General features: G+C 37.9%; 1 long non-coding RNA gene across 2 annotated transcripts in view; it reads left to right on the top strand.

The window, feature by feature from the left end:
• LOC111925818 (uncharacterized) overlaps nt 1-19214 on the top strand; it is a 56859-nt gene that overhangs the window by 17956 nt on the left and 19689 nt on the right. The window lies entirely within an intron of this gene.

Below are 19214 nucleotides of genomic sequence, written 5' to 3'. Positions count from 1 at the left end.
GGGCTATGACCCTGTAGATGTACAGTTCTGAGCAAAGGTGGCAGCTGTTGACAGGTCAGTATAGGTATCTGAGAGTCAGTGAAGAACCTCAGAAATGTTTATTTTCTGAATACATAAGCTTCTTAACAAAGAAACTAATAATAATTGTTAACATTCTGAAAATAAATATGGTTGTGTCTTAAGGTGGAAATCCACTAGAAATGTAATTTCTCTGTCCTACAGTGGGTTAGTGGGTTATCATTACTGTTGAATACTCTGTTGGATTCTAATTGTTCATGAGAATTGGTAGGAAATACCTATGATAAGCATTTATGTTGCTGAACTTACTACAGCTGTGCTGTAGGTAAATATACCTGAGCTGCACTGTTCTAGGCTTACATTAATGAATAAGGAGAGGCCTTTCTACACGACAATTTTATATGTTTTATTTTAGATACATATTGAGGAGTGGGATGACTTGTCCCCAATTGCCCTGCTTGTTTCTCTCCTTTGGCTTCAAAGTCAGTCTAGGATAACTACCTCAGGTGTACGTATCTTTGCTTGTAGAAGTCCGTTTGTAGTCAGATGAATTCAATTTTTTTTTCCTCAAAGGAAGAAATTCAGAAGGTAGAAAGCTTTTGAAAAATACAAGGGGAAAGATGAAATAAGAACTCAAAAAGTGTAGCACTTTTGAATGGCTTACAAAAATCTGACTAGTCATGGAAGAATCCATAATCAAGAGAGATAGCAAAGACAAAATGCTTGAGAATAGAGGTGGAAACAGTGCTTAAAAAATATTCTTTTCCTTTCTCCTGCCACAAGAAATCCCTAAATAGATGTCTCTAAGCTTTTATTCCATGAATATAAATTAGAAGATAATGAAGCAGTGTATTAAATTAGTAAGAAAATGTCATGGATGGAGGGAGGACAGCTGGACAGTCAGAAAGAAAGACAGATTTTTATTAGACACAAAAGGATTTTAATATTGGTGTTCATGATCAGGTAAAAGTCAAAATTATATAGTAGTGCTTAAAGACAATACTCTATAGAGTTGTCAGGCTTGTGATTAAAAAGCTGGGGCGTAGTCAGATACAAATGTTGATGGCATTCTTTCAACTTTAGCAAGCCAGGATGATGTTTAACAACAGCTATTAAAATAGGACATAGTTTAGAAGATGCCAATAACTTGTATCAAGGAATTGGAGAGAAGTAATATAAAAAACTCTATGGATTACTAATCTAAAATTAGTGTGCTCCAGATTACAGATGGAAACTAAATTGTGCCAGGGCTTAACTGAGTGAGTAGAGCTTATGACTGTTTATAGACTGTCAGCTTGACATGGTTTTGGACAGAAATACTGAAAAAGGACTAGGACCAAGGTAGATAGGTTGAGTAGATCCCACCAGGAAATGGAATTCACTTGTTGTGTTCTCTTTTTATTTTATTTCATGTTAAGTCAAGCAGATTGATAGCTTCATACAAACACTAGCCTTTATGATATATTCCACAATATTGGATTTGGCAGCCCAAATGTCCTGATAGAAAAAATTGAAATAGTAAAAAGTCTAGATATGGTGTATCTGGTGAACAGATTTAAAACTATCAATGAATAGTCACTGACTGGTATGTTTCCCTGGGGTGTGGAGAGTGGTGGGCTTTGATTCTTTATTTTCTCTTAGTTTAGGTTTTTTTTCTCTAGAGAAATCCTCAAGTATTCCTATTAGCTTGCAAGTGAATTAAATATTGGAAAGGTACAATGAAGATGGGAATGATAGGTGAAAGGTGATGAAAGGTGATATGGTAGGTTACTTGTATCTCCTAGAAAGCAAGGTGGTACTGTTCACTTTGAATGTAACTAAAACACACACACATACACATTTAGAAACCAGAAGTGTAGGGTATGTTTACACATCCTTCAGGCAGAATTTATAACAGTGAGGAGTTAGGAAAGTGACAGTACATAAGCCTAAGTGGTATTTTGTACTTTTTTTCAAGGCAGTATGTTATTTGAGGATAGGTGGACCATAGCTATGACCTAGTACATGGCTTCTGTGTTGGAAAAGGGAAGGCAGGGTTGCCGTCTATTGCAAGGCAGTGGGCAGTGTCAGGAGATGGGGGAATAGAGGGAGGCATGAAGAATGAATGTCTGGTTTAGCGAAGGGGAAAAAAAGAGAAAAAGCAAGCTAGTAAAGCTGAAAATGTGGAATGGACAAGCATGGGAGAAACAGTACCAAAAGCTTGAAAACAAGTGTTTCAGATAACATTTTTGAAATGCTTAAATATTTTCAGTCTGCTTTTTGTGTCAAGCAGTAGAGCACGACTGTCAGGCAAAATATGTCACCAGTGTACCTCTGATACATCTGATCAAAAGCATTCCTGCATGCCTCACTGACAGGGTGGAAACAGAGCGCTGACCAGCTCTGTGGGGAGTGAGGGTGTGGACAACAGCATGAGAGGGATCAGCCTTTAACTTGGGGTGTCCTAAAGAGATGTACCTTTGTGTCTGAGAGAGAGACTGGATGCTTATGTCTTTGGAAAATAAAGCCTTCAGAGGATTCATCTCCATGCAGTCAGGAAAGAATGCTGATGGATTTTTTTTTTCATAAAACATGGTTGTGCTGTTTTGACCCCTAAAGAGGATCATCAGCATCATCTTACAGCTTGTGTTGGATGGTATTTTTGAGAGGGATAGAACTTGGCTATATAAAACCTGCACGTTAAAAGTGTCATTTGAGAGTTCAGAGAGTTGGCAGGTCTCAGACCTGAAGTAGCTACACTATGGATTACTTCTAACGCTGAGCATGTTCTATCACTATGAGCTGAGGTTAGCAGATCAAATTCCTAAGTTAGTCAGTCTCTGATTCATCTTTTAAATGTTCCAGGTCTTCAAAGTAAGCCAAATTCTCTACAGCAACAAATAGTTCCACTTCTCTGAGCATACTGAACAAGTAAGTCCAGCAAAATCTAAATGCAGTTTGGCAAGACAGTATAGTGCTGGAAACACTTGCCAAAATTTACTTGGCAAAAGTTCTTCTGTTTTCAGTAGATTTGGAATAGAATCTGACAAGATCTCAGCTCTCTCTCCATGGGAACTATGTGGCTCTCTTAAATATTCTTACTATTGGGTGGATTGTGTGTTAGGAGTATAGCAAGAGAAGCACTGGATGCCTTTCCTGCACAATATCCCTTATCTCTAAGATGTGAGAAATGGGTTATAGCTACATTAGCAGAATCATTCTTATGCTTGTTAAATAAATGGGAAAGTGTGGCTGTAAATATGAAGGGGCAATGCTTTCTCCAGTGTTTAAAACTTAGTAGTTGTTTTGTCCCAGTCTGGCCTTAGTGAAGGTTTGAAATTCTGTCAGCAGACCACAGTCAGGAAGGCTTCTGGGTTAACAGCCAGAATTAATATCTTCCTGTGGAAACAAATCCCAGAAGATGGAAGAACCAAAAAATAGTGGAAAGAAGTCTAGACCAGTACCTTCCAGTGTATTATTTTTTCTTCAAATTTCTAGTGGTGCTTGTGGTAACACAAGTACAAATTAGATGCTACTGTTTCAGTTTAGGCTGTTTTCTAACAGTGGGGAGTAAATGGTTTGGGGCATTAGTCAAATTTCCCAGGCATATGTGACAGCATGGAAAATAATATTTTTACACTTTGTGCAAACAGTAAACAGGTAAAGAAAGAGAAATAGATTAAGGCAAACAGAAGCACTGGGGGCAGGGAATAAATAAATGGCAGTCTAAAGAGAGCAAGTAAACTGCCATAGAATTTGAAAGTTGTCACAGGCCTTGTTTCCTTTTCTATTTATTTTTAAGTTTTGATTTCCTGACCTGACTGAACTGAATATTGAGGCTGTAGCAAGATGCTGGTGGTGTCACTGATGATACCTAAGATGGATGTTGAAAACAATTTAAATGCTAAAAATTAGACAGGATCTCCCTCTGGAGGTCTTTAAAGGCATCTCTGTCCATGCAGGGAATTTTATACTTTTTTTAGAAAGACAGCATCGTTTAGTTCCTAAAGGCTGGAATTATCCTGGATCAGGTAGTTGCTTCTGTCTCACCCTGGATGTTTAGTGGAAGCACAATATATGACCAAACCAGACTGGTTGGGAGAATTAATCTGTCCTATATGAGTGGGGTTTTTAAACCATACTGAAAAAAGGTAGTTAAGGCAGTTCATGCAGACAGGTTAAATAGAAGGTTTTGGCAATAAGGTTTTGGTCTAATTTTCTGACAAGTGACTAAGGGATCTAGGGAAGAAATTCTATTTGGCAGCTTCATTAAAACATGGGACCCTAAAGAAGTAATTGCAAAGGCCAAATCTCTAGCATAGCCCCCAAACCACAATAAAGAGCAACCTGAGTATTCAACAAGTGATAGCTATGTTCTTATCAATTGTCAAAAGAATAAAGGATGCATTCTGTTCATGATTGATGAAAAACATTTAAGTTTTATACTGTTGCACCAAGTTTCTGTGCTGTCTTTTTAGCTGGTGAACATGTCCTTGGTAGAGTCAGTGGGGCCTGGATAGTAGCCCTATGTTCACCTGCTTGAACTAGGTGCCAGCTAGGATCTCTAAAGTGTTGGTAAAACTTGCATAATGCTGATGGATACAAGGTTTACAGGAGAGGCAACAGGAGCTGAGGCAAAACTGCCAGGACATTTAAACTGACAGCACTTACCTATGTCTAGCTACCTTAATTAGACCCCAAATGTCTGCTGTAGAGTAAGCTGAATATCTCTGTAGGCTTTTTTGACTGTAGAGGACTGTAGGTGTCTTACTGCAAGTTTAATCCTACCCTAAGTGTCTTTGTCTTACTATTCTTGAATCTATAAATAGGCAGGCATACCTGTTGAGATAAAACCTGTGTGAGAAGTTCTCAGAAGTATCACAATTTTGTCTGAGAATGTCAAAATGGTGTATTTTTTAATAGATCCATGCAGTGTTACATTGTGGCAAAGTGTTGACAATGTCCAGAGATAATCTGGCATTTCATTCCCAGAGTAAGTCTCTTTTCCCTTGAGTAAGTCTTTCAGGATTTAGTATGGCTTTTATTCTCTTTGAAACTATATTGTCCCTCCTGTCTGCTACCTAATCCACGTGGATGTTTTTCTGTAGCTCTGTGCAGAACATGTGGGGGCTTTGAAAAGTTGCTAACACTGTGTTTGTTCTCTACCATCTGACAGCCTTAAGACAGGAAGCTAAAGGGTTTCAATTTCAAGATGGATCAAGTGGAGCATATTGGAAACCTGTAAACAAGAAGTCTGATCTCCCCTCTTCCCCTTAAGTCTGCACCATGGCAACTATCTACACAGAAGGATTTAATGTCTTGTATGAGGAAATCTGTAAAGAAGCCTTGTTGTTCTTTTGTTCATTTCTATCACAAAGATATTTTATACAAATATATCTGGTGCTGTCCTGGAAGGTTGGATGTTTCATTCCTGGGAGGAACCGACTGCAGATAGCAGCTTTGTTAAAATAATTTATTTTTTTTTTCTGTTACATTTCCTTCCGTGTCAGTGTGCCGAGCTGAAAATTCGATTGTAAAGGAGATGTAAGCCCATAGTAAAAAAAGCATGTAAATTTGCTAATCTGAGCATTCTCCTCCTCATCAGGAAAATCTGCAGGTTTTTCAGATTAGTAAAATGGAATTAAAATGGTAGCTTTAGAAAAAGGAGGATGTGAGTGTTTCAGTACGGGGTTTGAATAATGAAAATTTGGAACTTGACACATTTTTGCCATAAGCATTTTGCAGTTGCTGCTTATGAGAACAGTGTTACTTTGGAATGTTTCAAATCTTCTGTCAGTATCACTGATGTAAGACTGGTTTAGCCCTTAAAATGCCAGGTGGACATACATTGAGGGGCAGAAGTTATAAGTACTTCTCTTAAGACACAGGCAAAAAGCTGCAAGCATGAAATAAATGTATGAAAATCATCCTTGCGTGAGTGTCAGTTGGACCCAGGTCTAAGCCTGTCTACCACTTTTCTGTGGTTATATATGTCAGTTTTCTCCACTGCCAACTGAACGTTTGATGTTTGTGAAGGTACTTGCACAGTGAGGCTGAAGCTTAGATATTCCTGGCTGAGTATTCTCCTTGAGATGAACACACAATTTGCCTTGTGTTCACAAGTGCTTATTGTCTACAGCTCCTCTTGACTATGTAAGTATACTCATTTACTCATAGCTAAAACAGATTTAAAATATTTCTGGAAAGGGTATTGGTGCTCCAAGTGCTTCAGACTTCTGGCACTTACTCTGTGACATCGTGGGGCATGGGTGATTAGACTTGGTCATATCATTGTCGGTGCTTCTCTTGTAGAGAAATTTTCTGAACTGACGGCAGACTACACTTGCTGGGTGTATTAACTTAAAGGTAGTGTCATATGCATTCTCCTCCATGAAAGCTATAGAACAGGAAAATGCTCCAGATTGCATCTATAGAATGCCTACTGTCTGTTTTGGATACTGGTGAAGTATCTTGGTTCCTAGAGATTCAGAAGCTTCTAGTAGAATGTGTACAGATGAAGCAATTTGCCTTAGAAGTAAGTAATTTTTAACTTTTCAAAGATGTTTCTGTGGTTGCAGCAAATCTGTTATGTTGTGTGAAGTATGAGAGTAGAAACAGGATGTGCTAAAATTGCATCATGAACTAAAATTAAGAGTTGTGACATCCATCATATATTGAGAAATAATTTACACTAAATTTCTTGAACTCTTACAGGATATCTTGCAGAATATAATTTTTTTACTGAAAATAATATCTGAAGATATATATCCTCAAATTTTCATTATAAGCAATAAATCATAATAATGAATCATCACTTAGATTTGATTGCATTTTGGCTTATATTGCTAATACTCTTTAATTTGCTGGAATGGATTAGTGGAACCAGTTTTTTCCTCTTAGGAGAGAAATATCGGCAGGTGGGATAAACATTTCTTTGAACTGACCAAAAATGTAACTAATGTATCTTGAATGCAGTTATGCTTGGAGGCTAGTATATATTACAGGTTTTAACTGTGGTTTATATCTGCTCTTATTTTAAGCCTCCAGACACTTAAAACAAGGAGCAAAATATTTACATTTTAGAAAATGAGGTGTGTGCTTTCAGATCTTCTCATGGAAATGACTGTTGTTGCAATAAATTCTAATGCAGAAGATTTGTGTCAACTTTATACTTTTCCGAAAAATTTGAAGACCTGTGATGTCAAATTTAACATAATTTAATCTTCACTTCCACATTTATCACTTCAGAATGAAGGACTTTTTTGATTAAAAAATTAAAATCTGAACCCAGCTTAACTTTCAATTTCCTCCTTGGTTCCTGTTTTAGCATGTCTTGGCACTGCTCTTGTGTTGGTGGGAGGTGTCACTTTGCTGAGCTCTAGGGAACAAAGTTTCCTTGCACTGGCTTCAGCAGCATCAGGAGAGATTTTTTTTTTTATGAAGAGGGTGTATATATTACTATGCTTCTGAAATTTGTGTTTTTGCCTCTGCTGACGTGCCTAATGATGATGGCAGAATCATTTCTCATACCGTCCCATGGTAACCTCAGTGCGGATTGTGCAGCCTGCTGGAGCTGTGAGCAGGCAAAAGCTGGTTGTTGCAGTCTTGAACAGAAAGTAGAGCATGTCTAGCTAGAAACATAAGTCAGGCTAGGAGGGACAGTAGTTACCCTGGCTTTTTAATCACCATCATGAGGTGTTCTCACTATTTTACATAGCTTCCTAACAAACAGCCTGTGTGCCACTTGCCATCAGCCCTCTCTGGGTTTGTGTTCAGCACAGAAGATAAAACCAGGATGTTGCTGAACTCTGCCTAACACATCAGTTCCCTTAGTAAGACACATAGAATTGCAGCGCTTATAAAAAGTATCTCTAGAAAGGAAGTACCCGAGCTGCTTACATCCCTTTCTTCTCCCTTTAATACTTGGCAGGCTTTCACTTGGCTTGGTCAGGAAGTTATTATGGGGTCTGTCTGAAATAACTATCTGCCTGCCCTCATCTTTATCTAGAAAGGGCATAGGCAGAACTGTATACAGTTGCTTTATTTATTTAAATTGTATTTTACCTTATTATTTTCCTATGTGACAGTTTAGCTTTCCTGGTGGTTTAAGACTTGCAAAAACAAAATTAAGCCTCTCTCCACTGTTTGGTTTGGTCTAGAAGAGGATTTTTGCAAATTAGGTCTTCTGAGAAGTAGCCTGCTCATTTTTGTCTGGAGAGGAGCTCTGGACATGAGTAGCACCATTCCATGTTTGCAGGATTCACGGGCCTGAAGAGGGGAACAGGATGAGATTTTGCAGCTTCAATGTGGGAGGCATTGGGCACAGAAACTTTTTAAGATATTATTTCTGTTGCCAAGCCGTTTACTTAAAAAATTCTTGTGCTGGAGTCTGTCTCTGCCCTTATCTTCTGCAGCTGACCCTCGAGTTTCTTCCTTCCTGCTTCTTGGATGGAGCCTGGATTTTCATATTGTCTCTAACTGTCAATTCTTTGCCTCTTGCTTCATATCAGCTGTATCTCTTATAGTCACCAGGCAGGTTGTAGGGCTGGAAGTGAGGTAGAAACAAGGAAAAAATGTGGTGCCTTTTTCTGTTTTGCCTGTTTGTCTTGTATTATATATTGACCATATGATGTTACAAGTTTGATTCGTAGGCAAAATGCATGCTGAGAGCAGCTTTTTGCTCTGTTCCTGTGTTAGTAACTGTGAGATTGAAACCACTTCAATTACCAGATGGACTGGGTTTTCCAAAAGTTATAATTCTCATGAACTTTGTGAAAATTAGAGTTTATATTTATATATCCTACCGTTGGATTATAGTTTTCTGTATTTATTTGTTTAAGTACAGGGTACAGCATGTACTATTTTGATGTACTATTTTTGGTGATCACTGTATTGTTCCACTTCCTTAAAATAAATAAAATAAAAATAGACTAATACTTAGCAGCATGCTAAGTGGTAAAAGGTTGATACTAATTAAATAAGATTGTCAAAGTCCATGTATGAGGAATTACAGATGGTCCAATCCAGAACCTTTGTAAATAGTTTAGGTACTCCACCTTTGTATTTTCACAAAGTTTGGGTAGTCCAAAGTTTTCCAGTGCATTTAAAAAACCTTAAAACTAATCACACAAGAAAAAAGTGTTCCTTTATTTTATATTGGCATCACTTAGGCCCTTCATGTGCACATATGAAAGTTAGGCAGCAAGAGGACAGGTGGGGATGGAAGTACAGAACTGCTGCTAAATTGGTACCTCTCAGTTCCTTTGTTCAGCGTAAGAGTTACTTTAACCACAGTAAAATAGATGTGTTTTTTCAGGAGACCTCCATATGAAATAGCTAAAAAAATGTATCAGCATTTGACTAATGCTTAATTTGCTACTTTTTCATGGAAAAAGAAAAATACTGCTGTTTCTCTTTCTTTCAAACTATTTTTGTTCCAAAGTATCTGAATCTGTCCTATCAGTGACGTTGCTGTTTCTGTAAACACTGTCCATGAGCTGGCTCCAGGACTCTGTTTGTTCAGAGCATGAGTTGGGAGACTCCCTTCCAAGAGAGGAAATGGGACGATGTGTTAAGCTTTCGCTGGAGATTGTTCACTTCCACAGAAGCTATATCCTCTGCAGGAAAACAGAGCTTGGATCCCTGCCACAGCATGTCCGTGATATTAACGGGTAGGAGAAGCTGTGCCTGCTTCAGCAGCAGTCTGTTAATTCAGAGAAGGGGTTAGAGAACAAAGTGGAGTTTGATGAAATTTAAATGCGACACTTAATCCCGTTAGCACACAGAGGGAAAAGTTTTTTGTTCCATGGAGGGGAAGGAGGAGAGCTATTGAATGTACCTGAAATCTATGCATCAGGAAGAACCCATATCAAATGGAATCTGGGTCCATGCCTTCTTTCAAATACATCATCTTTGCCAAACAGAAACCTCAGCTGAGTTTCTGTACAACTGAAGCCCTGCTTGTTTTCAACCTGCAGCAAATGTTGTTTAATACAGATGAGCAACTCGATCTGCTTTGGGTTGCTCTCATAGCACAGTGATGAGCCTTACTGAAATATTACAAAAGAAGTTTTAAGTTTACTGCCTGTTCAGGAGAAAAGAAAGTATGTTCAGGTGAGGGTTTTTTTACTGTCTTCATGGTCAAGTAGTGATTTTATTGCTAAAAAAATTTATTTTTTTCAGTTTCAGCATTGCTGCTTCAGGTAATGCCTATTCTTTTCTCTCATTTTTTTCTTTGACATTGCTAATTAGTCAGCCTTAGCCAAAAATGGGTTAAATTACTTCCTAAGTTGTCAGTCAGATGTTCAGTGTGACTGCAGCATGTGGCGGTGCCGAGCATCATGATTTCTGTGAAGTCCTTGGCATAGCTCTGGATTGCAGTGGGTACATGAACCTGCCTATGAATGGGTGGAGCGTGGGGCGAGGCAGCACAGGTGGGACTGGTAGGTGTAGACAGCTTGAAGAGGGGGACCCTGAGGGAGGCTGTGAGGGTGGAAATTGCATTTCTCTTAAGACACAGTGACAAAGGAAGCACGAATGAGTTGTAATAGAAACTGTAATGTGGAGTGCCAAGTCTGTCCTCATGTGATACTGGAGGTATAGAAGAAGGCTTACTAAGGGCAAGGAAGCTTGCAGATCTTGACAGGCCTAGACCATGACAATAGCTGTTGTTTGATTCAACTGAGAAGGGACAGGTGACCCTAAGAGGATATAAAAATTTCTTGGAGTGTTGTTTCTGGCAGTAGTTTTCTGAATCTGTTGTGGTCACAGCAAGATTTTTGCCTTTCCTTCACTAGATAATGTCGTGTAAAAGTGAACCTGGAAGATGAGGAGTTGCTGGAAATATAAGGATCAGTTGAAAGAACTTGAATTTAGATTTTATGCATAAATAATCTGCAGACTTGGCTGTTTGGCTAGATCCGTGGAGTTGCAAGTATTCATAATGTGTTAAGAGTTAGCAAGCATATTTTTCTTGAAGTTTTGGAGAGATGAAGAAAGATTTCATGTGTGCCACTGGACACAGAGTAGAGGCAGTTTTCTGGACCATGTTCACAAAGGGAATGGGGTTTTTTTAGTTGCAAAGTAAACCATGCAGATTGAGTGCACAGAAGAGCTTTTAAGCATCTCCACTCTAAAAACAAATGGAATGTCTTCTGAAAAGGAAGGAAGGAGTAGAGTAGCAGAATAAAAGACATGGTTCTGGACTGTACCAGAAAAGACTGGCAACTCAAAATACACAGGGATGGAATAGTGCAAATATCTTTAGACTTTGGCAAGAACTCTGTTTGCTAAGTTAACCTGAAGAAGATCTGGGATGGGAATAGGATGAAAGTATGCCGAATATGGCATACTTTGTCATTAAACTTATTTGCAAGTCCTTGAAAAGGGGATGTCTTTAAAAACAATGAACCAACATAACTATTTTAACATGGTTAAAGTAGCCATAATGTGGTTATAGCAACATGTACATGTTACTTAACATTTAATGGTTAACATGGTTATAGTAACCATAGGACACTAGCAATAGGAAATACTTCCTGCATTGTTTAATTCTTATATATGTGAATATAACTCTTAAGCTAGCACTGGAAAGAAAAATTAAGTGTACAAGTATGGCAATTTCCCTTTTTAAAAAATCTTTAACTAGAACTTTTTTCATTGAGGAAAAAATGTGTCCACCTTCTACACCTGCACAGGCATGCCGATACTGCCACGTAACTATTGAAATGCTAGCCTCTTTCAAAGTCTCTCAGCTTGACTGCCATTTGCCATAGTGCATTCAGCAGCAGAGCTAACCACTTGGTGGGTGTAGAGGAAATGCTAGAAGATACATAATTTAGGTACTGTAGAGGAGAATCCAGAAACCCCTTTGACACTCAAGGGTGAACTTTAAAAGATTTCTGGAAATTAGGTTGTGCTAAATGGTAACTGACTGTAAGCTTCTTTCCACTCGTTTTGCTGCTGATGTGAACTTTCAATAACCTTTAAGTTCTCCTTTGCAGTTTGGGTTCTGCAGAATCTGAAATTCTTTGTGTTCTTAAAACTTAGCTTTTGAAGGAGTTACGCTTCTTGGGAGAAAGGAGCCAGCTATTCTATTATTCTGGCATAGTGTGGAAGCTGGCTGTTGAGTCATGTACTCTCAATGCTGGTAACATTCTTGAGATTTCCTGAATAGACAGTAACTGGAATAGTACTTATCATCTGGACATAGCGAACTTGGTCTGAGCAAGTGGCACGTGTAAAACTGAGACACTTGGGTTTGGTTTTTGCATGTTTTGAATGTGCAAAAAGTGGGGGGAACATGACTTGCATAAGAGCCGTTGTAGAAACAAGTGTTTACGTGTAGGGAATTTGAGGGAGGGAAGTTAACAGGGAGAAACTATGAGCCTCAAGGGTACTTGTTACTATTAGAGCCAAGACTCAGGAATTAAAAAATCCAATTTAAAGAGTGCACATAAATTACCTCTTGTTTTAACCTGGCAAAGACGTGCAGTTGTATGGAACAAAATAGGAATTGTGAAAGGTTACCTAATGAAACTCAAAAGCAAGGTGAAACATGCTTATAGTTTTTCTATTTAATTAAGCACTTCATCAGGTTTGCAACAAACTTTGCCTTTCCTCTTGAGTCAGTGATTAGGCTCCTCCATGAGAAACTTCTGAGACTACAAAGCTCACCTGAACTGAAGGGAGGTTCCAAGGCTTAGTTTAGGTATGAAATTAAGAGGTACTCTGAGTGCTTCGAGGGTTTCCTGTGAAGCGATTTACTTCATATTCTTTTTTTTTTACATTTGCCGCTGCTCAACTTGCAGACTTACAGGCAGTTTGTACTCCAGCTCCCCTTCAAAATTACATGATTTTCAGGATGTTGCCTCTCTGCTTTTTATTTCTCTTTTTCATATTAATATCCCAAGTTATCGAGCTGTCTATGTTAAGAAAACATAAATACTCAGAAAAAACCCTGTGTGTCTGTATTTCTATTGCTCTCTCAATTTTATTCAACCTGAGATATGAAACCATACAAAGGAAATTCAAGAGTGTGGTAGGGTTAAAACAGAAGCTGAAACCTCAGAGCTGTGCTGAAATGGCCCTATAAAGCAAGACAGATGTTCCAGTAAGTTATTTTCCAAGCCATTGGCCTAAAAAGTTAATCTTTTGTTCATGGTTTTTAACTCACAAAGTTTCTTTTAATTACATGATTTTTAAAGTTTTTTTCATTGGACTTAAGAAGATAACATGCAGTTGATTGCATTTAGTAAGAAAATAAAAAGAAATTTTGTAAGACTGTGCAATAAACCAGTATTAAAATGATACACATTTTATTATTTTATTTATTTTATTATTTAGTTTTATTGTAATTATATTCCATTACTCTTATGCAAGCAGGTTTTCCTGATATAAATTTCCCCAGGTCAATGTATGTTGCTTTGCTTACATGAATATTTCTCACAGAATGGAAATCACGATGTCACTAACATTGAGTAGTTCTATGCTGAGCAAAAATTTTAAGTTAGGTTTCCTAATCACTTAACAATTCTCTTCTTAGTTTCTACATATTCTGGTATTCTCTTAATACATATTTTTGCTTCAAAGTAAGGCTTGTTGATTGTGGTAGGACAAGAAGCTCAATTCATAAACTTGCAAAGCTGAAAATTCTTGCTGTGACTAAATAATATAGATTATATTTGGCATGGAAGAGTGGTTTCTTTCCTTTTTTGGTTGTTTTTTAACCTGTGCATTAATGGTCTGAAATAATGCCTGCTCTTTAAGTAGCCTGTGAAACCTCTCTAGTTAATAGCTTTAATAACCAGGTTTGTAACTGAATTTGGACACAGAGCAGAAAAAATGTTTATATGCCACATTCCTTGCTGAAACTAATTTCTACCATCTAGAAATCATAGATTTAGATACTTATTTGCGTGAAGAAGTTAGATAAAGTCTGCCATTAGAAGTTTCAAAGCAAAAACATCTCAGCCAGAGATGCCCCGGAAACACTTTGCTTTTGCAACTCTTGTAAAAAACCAGAGTTGGGGAGAACGTGGGGAGAGCCTGTGCTGTAGCACAAGGACAGACATGGTAATGCTTGTTTGGCAGAAAAGCTTTATTTAGCTTAGCAACCTCATTGCTAAATATTCCTTGTCACTTTGCAGCATAATCTAAGGAGACTAAAGCTATTTAGGAACAGAGGGAATGTGAATGTGAGGGGATGAGAATCTGATGAGCATGAGAGAGGAGGACATTGAACCTTAATGATAGATTATTTCTCATCAAGATGGTTCTGGCTGTCCTGAGGCAGTAGAAGTTTAGGCCTATTCTTACAGCTTTGTTGGGTTTTGTTCATGTTGATAATGTGCAAATGAGGGCTATTGTGTGTGATTTTTTTAAATTAGGAAGGGCTGAATTTGCGAACCTGGACAGCTGAGGGGAATGTTAAATAATTATTCTTATCAGTCTGGAATAGGGGGTTGTACTAGCAATTCTCTAGGCTTTACTGACATCTGGTGGCAGTTTATATGTTTATACAGTATTTGAAATATTTTTCATTCAAAGGTTGGCCAATTAATTCCCTGTCTAGAATATGCCTGCTTATGTATTTTGGGCTGTTCCACCTTATTTTGTGCCTTATGTTTGGTGGCTGTTCTTTTCCCACTGTCTTGCTTCTGACTCTGGGGCAAAAAATTTAAAATTGTTGAAACTAATAATTCTTTTACCTAGCTTAAAAAGGTATTGACTTTTTCAGATTGTTTTTTGTGTGTCTTATAGCAGTTATATGGAAAAGGAAACATTATTATTTTATTATTTTTCTTTCCCTTCAAATATTTGCAAGGCTTATGAAGAAAATGAATGCAGTAGTTTCCTTTCTTTGAAGCTAAAAGGAGAGCTGAAGGAGAACCCTGAGATCCACCTTCATTTTTAGGTCTTCCCCATGAGACAGAGACTCCAGGGTTCCTCTTTACATACCCACATATATAAATATATATTTCTAAAGCGAAGGACAGAATGTTTAAGATGGGAAGAAACAGAATTCATTGTCATAGGATTGAAGTCATCTTAGAAACATGCAAGTAGTCTTTTTTTTGAGAAAGTTGATAGCAAATCATTGTTACCAGGTGTTGACTGGAACTGTGTGGCCTTCCAGGAACAGGCAGATGAGCAAGCAAACTTGGCAATTTTGAGAGAAATTGTTCTTCATGTAAGAAAACAGCAGTACTGAGTGTTTTGTAGTTTTTGTGGTTACCACACAGATACGGAGACATAGGAAGTGGGATCCACCAGGCTCTAGCTGAGCTCTAAGGATGTTTGACACTATGACTGCGCCTTCCCAAGTCCAAATCTCAATTCTTCAGACTGACTTGGCTGTTACACTGTATACTAGATGTTTCTTGAGGGGTAGCTGATCAGTGAAGGAGGTAAATTGGGAATGTCTCCAAATGTCAAGACCACAGTCTCCAGGATTCCACCAGGCAGAGAGGGAAGAGTTTTGAATAGCTTGCAGTCTTCCCTGGGCCTCCTCCTTTTTCAGCTGTTTGTATTCAGAAGGGGGATTCAGCACAAGTGTTTTGTCCCTCAAGTGGGTCACTGCATGTGGGTCAGGTAAGCCTCTATGTAGGCAGGTTAGCCTTCCCTCTCTGCATTATGGATTTTGACGAAGATTCTGAGATAGTTTTAAATTTTTGTAAAAAGCAGTGTAAGAGGCTTTCCTATATAAATAGTGCGTCATTAGTTTTGCTAATCTCATAATATTTATAATATTCAATGATAATTGCCCCCATTTTAATGGTGTGCTTGATGCAGAGCAGAAAGATTAGCTTTTTTAGGGGGCCATGAGTACACAGAAGGTAGCATAAAGTAAGCTCATCTTACAAGCCTGTAGGGGAGTTAGACTTTGCAGTATATATAATTTTCTCCCTGTTTGCAAACAGGGTAATTTTGCTTTATTTTATGGTCCTCTGCTGTTGGGTGATATAATTGAGTGGTTCTGGCTATAACAAGTATTCTCTAAAGTGAGCAGTGAGTAATTTGTGCATGTTGGCACCCAATTTATTGTCATTACCAGAAATTAAACATCTAACTTGCTACAAAGGGAATATGTTTTCTTTTTAGTCGTTCCCTTTTGTGCTTAGTTGTAAAATAAAAGAAAATTAAAGACTATAGTTTCTTAATAGTGGCATTTACTGGGCAACACACAGTCTCTTCTTTCCAGGTGATGGCAGGGCAGTGCTTTAGTTTTGGTTTGTTATTTTGTTGTTGCACTGCATTCTTTTAGCAGCTGCTTCTTAGATAATTCTCTGTACTACATTTTACAGTCATATCCCTCAAGTGTAGGAGAGTGAAGCCAAGGGAGAGCAGGTTTTAGGATCAGGTAAATAACTATGTCACTAACACCTTGCCTTTTGGAGATCTGGGGGAGAAAGCTTTTATTGCAGTACTTAATTTTTACTTTTGCGATAACTTTGCTGAGACCATGATCACTTGTGTGGCTATGGATGCCTTCCCTTAGAACCTTCAGAGGAAGAATTTTAGCCTAGCTTTGTGCAAGGCTTGCTGGCACATCACCAGCTGTATTTCTTAGACACCTATCGAAGGACGTGCTTTGCAGTGGAAGCTGGGGCAGGCAGGTTGCTGTGTCTGGGTACCTAGACATAGACAAGGTACTGTGCCTGGCAAGTGGTAGGCATTTCTTTTGGCAAGGGGGTGTAATATATGTAGCTTCTTATCCTCCTCTTATCCAAGTTCATGCATCTTTGACTACATAAATATTAGTAAAAAGGGAGTAGCCAACTGAAACAATTTGGAAGTCAAAGGCAGTCAATAGAGAAGCAGTAGAAATATTGTGGACCTGTGCTTAAAATCATCATTTAATTGCTGTCATGTTCTTCTGTCATTTGTTTTGACTGTATGCCCTTTAGAATAGGAATTACTGTGTTGAGTATAAATTAAGTTCTTGCAAAAAGATTTCCTTAAATTGTTTGAAGTTACCTGGTGCACCTTTCAGAGGCACATCTGAAATATATAGGCAAAACTAAGTCCAAAGTCACTTGTCTTATTCATTTAAATGCTAAAGCTGAAGAATATGTAAGTCTCCAGAGTGTTTGGGATTCTCTGAGACTATAATATGTTACTTACTTTTTATTCTGATTTTTCTTGTTCTGAAGCTCCAGATTCTTTTTGCTTCATGTGTTTTGAGTATTTCCTTGTCACTGCATCGTTTGCCTTGACAAGTTTTCTTCTCTGTGTGCTGACAGTATGTTGCCTGTTACAGCACTGGCTCTCACAATTTTCTTAGCTATGAAGCCCACAGCTCCAGTAGTTCATAGACTTATTTTGAAAGCAGAAATTTTTCCTGCTGTAGACAGTTTTGTGGTTTTTTTCCTTCTACTTACCTTTTAGCAAATACAATATCAATTCTTTCTGAATTTACATAGTTGTGTGGGGGTTTTTATATTGGGAACATACTAGGTTACTGGGAGAAGAGTCATTTTTTTTGTTCCATGTGTTAAACTTGGAAGAGCTGTTCTAATGTTAGAGTGTAAAGTAAGTTAATATTTTCTAAGTCAGCTGTCTGATTTTTAAGCCCTGAAATTTGAATTGTACTGAAAACGTAATTATAAATAGCAGTTCTAACCAGTGGTAGTAAAATATGCAAACCAAGATGATATCATGATTGATGTTTTAAATATAAAAAAATCATCGTAGCTCTTGCAGGATCAAAATAGGATCTGTTAGCAATAGAAATATCAGACACCTGTCAGCTGAAGATTGAAGATTTACTGTGGTAAATTCTATCAAAGACTAGCACAGTATTATTTTTTTAACTTTCTCTTGTAAAGGGCTGAAGTGCCTTCTGCAAATCATACTTAATCTGCAAAACCTCGAATGAGAAATATAAGGTCTCTTGCAGCAGTTCATGTGGGATTTCAAAACTGGCTCTGCCTCCAGGAGGACCTGGGACTAGATTACCTATTGAGGTGTTTACACCTGGATTATTCTGAGATTTACTCCTTTTCCTTGGTCTGAGAGAGCAGCAGCTCCATGATTTTATTTCTGCACTTTTGCTTTTGTTTCTACCGATGGATTCATTGTTGAGCCAATGCCAGTCAGTTTCTTGCAGGGCTACCTGGCAATCTGATTGGTGTGGCTGCTTGATTAGAGACAGGGATTTTCCTCTTCTGTTGTATGCTTGACAGAGATCCAACCCACAGAACCCACAGACATGTAAAGCTGGTGGAGTGTTTGAGGAGAGATGCATCTTCTTAGTGCAGAGCTAGCATAGGTTGTTTAACTGTGGACTGGAGAGATGATTTATTGAGGACACATAGCATGAGAAAGAAAACTTTTAATTCTTACAATTTGTGCCTTGCCCTTGCAGTCAGTGTTCTTTTATAGAAGACTAAAAGGTAAAGATGATCTATCTGTGTCTTCAGATCTATTTCAACTTTAGAGCCTCCTGCAAATCTCTAGGCCTCCTTGTGAATGGCCAAGCAATGGATAATTATGTAGTCCCCTTCTTTCCCCTCCTGCTGCTGTTGTGTTTCCTGACCAGATCAATTCCCTCCAGGCACTGCCTTTTAGATACCTATCCTGAATTTTAGAAGTACTGGAATGATATATAGATAATGGTAGAGGAGAAAACTATATAGTTACTTTGGTCCAAATAAAACATACTTCATGCCACAGATCAGCTGTTTCCTCAGAAAGCTGGCCACTACACTATGCTATAAATTGTGTTCATATGATGATAAGTACTCTACTAGTATTGGGGCAACCCTTCTATGGTTTGTGCTCTCAGTTAAAGCTCCCACCTTTGAACAGCAGATTAACTTTTTTTTCAAAGTACATCGCTGTGCTTGTGTAACACAATTTGGGACCCTGGTTACTTGAATATGGGGTTTTTTTGCATATGCATTGTTTTTTAAAGCAGAAAGTATTAATAATCTTGTCCCAAAGTTTTTCTTATGTTGTACTAAAACCTGTTTAAGGGGAATTTTTTTTGTCTTCTGAGGATTTTGACTTTTGTTCTACGTGATATTTTTTTTTCTTTTTTCTAAATGGATTATATATATTTTTAATTTTATTTTGTTTGGGTTTTTATTTTCCTCTTAGAGATGATGCCTTCAAGGAAACTGAATAATTGAAGTGTTTCTGAGCATAAAGTACAATCTCAAATGAACCTAGACTGCTGTTAACAGCCACATGTGGTTATTTAACCAAACTCTTAA

The sequence above is a fragment of the Cyanistes caeruleus genome, chromosome 2 (assembly GCF_971803275.1).
Source record: "Cyanistes caeruleus chromosome 2, bCyaCae1.hap1.1, whole genome shotgun sequence".
Classification (NCBI taxonomy): domain Eukaryota; kingdom Metazoa; phylum Chordata; class Aves; order Passeriformes; family Paridae; genus Cyanistes; species Cyanistes caeruleus.
This window is presented reverse-complemented; position numbering and strand designations above follow the sequence as displayed.